This window comes from Chinchilla lanigera, unplaced genomic scaffold (assembly GCF_000276665.1).
Source record: "Chinchilla lanigera isolate Chin_1 unplaced genomic scaffold, ChiLan1.0 scaffold00057, whole genome shotgun sequence".
NCBI lineage: Eukaryota > Metazoa > Chordata > Mammalia > Rodentia > Chinchillidae > Chinchilla > Chinchilla lanigera.
This window is the reverse complement of record NW_004955458.1, coordinates 5,883,426-5,888,191: the sequence shown is the minus strand read 5'-3', so window position 1 is coordinate 5,888,191 and position 4,766 is coordinate 5,883,426.

The window sequence follows — 4,766 nt, the reverse complement described above, 5'->3', positions numbered from 1 at the left end:
ATAAAACATTAAATAAATCTGTCTCCACCCACCCCCAGGCTATGAGCTCCCCAAAAGCCAAAGTGCTGTGTTCTGAAACTATGGTGAATGCTTTAATTTTTAAAAATTACTGCAGTAAAAGACATTGTCACTGATCCCCCTCAATATATTCCTCCTTGCCTTGCATGTACTTATCCCACCGTTCTTGCTGCTTTCTGAAGCAGTTCTGGAAGGCTACTTTTGTGTCTGTAGTTGCCCTGCTGCAGCTACCTTGATATTCTGAATTGATGTGAAACATTTATCTTTTGAGGTCGTTTTCACTTTAGGATAGATCTAGAATTTGCACAGTCAGATCTGGCGAATAAGGTGAAAGAGGATATACCGTAATGTTTTTAAGGCCCTGCCTTTCTTTTGGATGGCACTTGGTGGTAGCAGTATTTACCATATTTTTTATCAGGCCACAGAGACTCACTAAAGGGGACTTCCAGAACTGCTTCAGAAAGCGGCAAGAGCGATAGGATATGTGTGCTCAAAATGAGGGCAGTATTTTGAGGAGGATTAATAGCATTATGTATTTTACTGTAATTTTTTAGTTAAACATTCATTGTATATTTTAATCATGCCTCATAGTTTACCATTACTTTCACCATCAAATAGAGTGGGGCACATAATAGATGCTCAACAGGTACTTGTTGACTGAATGAATGATTTATAATATCCATGAGTATTGAATATCATTCACATGTCATGCATGGCACAAGTAAAGTATTATAGTTAATATAAAATAAACAAAATATGATCCTATGTTTAAGAACTATTAAAGATGGAAAAATATGGAGTAAATGCAGGATGTGAGAGTCACATAAACACTAGAAGTAGTCAGAGAAGGAAGTGATTAACTCCTTAAAGAGATGGAGACAGAGTTTGAAATATCTATATTCACAACTTTTATCACTGCCTTTACCCAGTGCCCTAATATTTTATTTTATATTGTATTCAAGACTGTAGCTTTTTAAAATTAAGAGCTAATATTTTGGTCTATTAATCTATAAAATATTGAACCAAACCATAAAAAGACAAAACAAAAAAATTAACCAATTTTTTCTGTTCAAATGTAAGCCAATACGTCCATTCTTCTCCCACCCAGGGCTGTTTGGAATGCCATCAGAAGATTTGGGTACCCTCACTTTGCCCCTAAATGCCAGTGTATTAGCTCAGTCTGTCATAACAAAGTATCACAGGCTAGGTGGCTGGTGCAACAGAAACTTGTTTTCTCACAGTACTAGAAGTCGGGTGTCTAAAACCAAGGTGGTGGCATGGTCAGGTTCTGCTCTGAACTTTCCTGGTTTGTAGATGGCTGCCCTCTTGGTGTTTTTTTTCAGAGAAGAGGGGGAGGGAAAGGGGAGAAGGGAAGGAGGAGGAGAAGGGAAAGGAAGGGCAGGGGGAGGGAGAAGGAGAGGGAAAGACAGACAGACAGATAGATAGAAACAGAGAGAGAGAGGTAGTGTGGTGCATTGACAACTGGTGATCAACTTGTAACACCCAGCTCAACTGAGTCAGTGTGGTGTTGGGTGTGGGAGGCCCACCTGAGGACCGTTGCTGGTAGCATAACAGACAGAACTGGAGAAGAAGAAGAGAAGCTGCTGGGTGCTGTTAGAAGCTGTAAGAAGCTGTTGGTCCTCCTGGAGGAGCTTATCATGCTGGCTTTCCTGATGAACTCAGCTGTTATCATCTGAGGAGCTCAAAACTTTGTTGTCACTGAGGATGGCTTCAGTTCACGTTGAGGGAGCTCTGGTTCTCACTTTGAGAGACTTCTGGTTCTCACTTTGAGCATCACTTCCTAGCTCTGGAGGGGAAGATGGCACACTGCTCATTCTCCTGGAGAAGCTTGTTGCATTGGCTTTTCCAGTGGGAACTTGGCTTTCCTCATCATTGGAGGAGCTGTGGTTCCTTTTGGGGAAGCTCTGGTTCTTACTTTGAGCATCGCTTCCTGGCTCCAGTTCAGATCCCACAGACTGCTAGCACAGATCCTTCATCCTGCTGGCACAGACTTTCTAGATTCCCCCACTGACCTTTGGGCTTTCCATGAAGCAGGCCTGCGTGAGACATTGTCATGGATTCTAGGCCACCAGTTGGACTCACAGGAGGCATTGTGACAGACTGTAGGTCTTCAGCTGGACTCATGCAGGACATTATTGCAGGATCCAGGCCCTCAGCTGGATTCTTTGCTCTTTAGTGTGTGGACAGATTTCCTGCACTCTCTTTTTATATATGATTCTTTGGGTGAGTGTTATAAATCATCTTATAAATTATGTGTCCTGTATTATATTGTTCCCCTTGCGAAAACCCCAAACTATGACAGGTAGACAGAGACAGAGACGGCACTCTGATGTCTGTTCTTATAAGGGCATTAAATCTATCATATCAGGACCCTACCCTTGTGACCTCGTTTATCCTTCAGGCCCTGTCTCCAAATACAATATCATGAAGGACTCACCATATGAGTGTTGGAGAGACACAGTTCAGCACATAGTATCGTGTCATTTGAATACACTTTGCACTACATTGGTCTCCATCCAGATCAAGGTTCATCAACCACAGCTCCACAAGACAAGCCCAGCCTGACTCCTGTTTTGTAGGCCAAGTTTCCTTGGCGCACAGCCACCTTCAGTTACTTAATGTTATTTATGGCCATTTCTGTGCTGCAACAGCACGACTAAATAGTGCAACAGTGATCGAACGGCCTGCAAAGTTTATTTTCCTCTCTGGCCCTGGGCTGTAAAAGTGTGCCCCGCCTGACCTAGATGATCCCTGAGGACTCTTCTGGCCCCCAAGATTCTTCTGTCCCTAATACCTTCCAACTAAGACCTCTTCTGGTTCCTGTCTTCATGTTCTGTAAAAGATACAAAGACCTGAGGAGTATTTCAGTAAGTATCAAATGCTTTTCGCACTGTAGCTAAGCCTATGCTGTTAATGAGAGAGCCTACGTAGACAACAGAACAAAGCCTTTGGATGTAGTAAATACATTTTACATCTCTGCACTCAAATACATTCTCATTAAATCATTGTTTTAGGGGCTCTGTTGGGTGCCTAATGTAGCAAGAAAAAACGGAGGGCTAGAAGTGCTCCAGCCTCATTGGTTTCCCCTCTTGCGCCTGCACTGTCCCTCTCATCTGCAACACGCAATTGGGCACATAGCTATGTACCATTCTGATTTGCTTGCTGGTTATGTCATTTGCAATAGATAGCCTTTTACCCCAAGCTAGGCAGTTGCCACCTTGGGACCAAGGATCGTGCTCTTTGAATCAAAAAAGTATAGAATTAAAGATCTGGAACAAGCCATTAGCAATCATACTCCCATCTTCTCATTTCACAGATGAATAGACTGAGACCTAGACCAAACAAATAAGTTGTCTTCCTTCTCTTTAAGTGCCATGGTACATATTGAGTGCTTTCTTCAGAACATCAGTCTGGTAAGAACTTGAAGAATAAGAGAAAGAAATTTAAAGGGAACAAGAGGAAAAGAAAGTTTCCTAGGAATTGATTTGAGAGGCTTTGGTGGAATGTTCCAGAGAACAATCTGACTCCCGCGTGCTCATATATCTCTTACACATTATTTCCTAACATTCTCTCTACAGAGTATCTATTTCCAAATTAAATAAGTTTGGAAAAGGCCTCACACTGCGCACCCGTGGGTGAACCGCATGCCCACCAGCAGGCTAAAGTTCTGAGAAGTTCAACAGCCCAGGCAGCGGATTAACACTGACGTGTCCCACCAGTAGGTGACAAAGCCCCTCCTTTTCACAGAACACCTATTAACCTTCTGAGAAACAAGAATAAAACCAATATTTCCCAGGCATTGCTTTACAAAAACAAGTGCTCTCTGTCTGGCACCAGTAAATTCTACCTAAGAATATTTCCTAAAACAATGTCTCATGTTCACTTCTGTCTTTCTCCCATTGTGTGCCCCGCATCTGAGGGGAAGAAAGAGGTTAACTTTCTCTTTGTCACACTGCCCTTTGCCAAGATCTTGTCCCTCCTTTCACGGTGAAGTGTTTGCCTCCAGGGCACCAGGAACAAATCCCAGCCTGTGCAGGAATTCATCTCTGCCGAGGACATTCCCTCTGAGGACCGCAGATGACGGAGGAGAGGGAGGAAGAAGTCGGTTTCTCAGTGTGTATTGCTGGGATCTGTAGCAGTTTAAAACAGATGGATGGCCCTCGAGAACTCCTTCTTTTTAGTTTTGCTGTGTTTGTAGAAAAGAGAGAATTCTGTAAGCAACTTTGTGAGTGTTTTAAGACTCAGAGTCCTTAAAGATAGTAAATTTTAGACCTAATTTCTCATTGAATTTGACATAGTCTCAGCCTACTTATTTGATATAATTTGCAAAGGAAAAAGTACAGAAAGATGAATTCGTTTCTTTATTTTAAATGATGCTGTTGACCCACTTGAGACTGATGTTCCTAATTTCATCTACTACCTCCCACCTGTCATGATCCAGCAACCCAGCATGCAAAAAGTCTAAATAAACATTGCTCTTCTGGCCTGTATTTAAAGTGAGGTCTTAGCTGGGTCTGAGGCACATGCCTGCTGTCCCAGCTGCTCAGGAGGCTGAGGCAGGAGAATCACTTAAACTGGGAGTTCAAGGCCCAGTTTAAGGCAACTCAATGAGACCACATCTCCAAAAGTGGGGTTTTAGGGGCTGGGGATTTAGCTCAGCGGCAAAAGCGCCTGCCTGGCAAGCGCAAGGTCGTGAGTTCGGTTCCCGGTACCAGAGAAAAAAAACC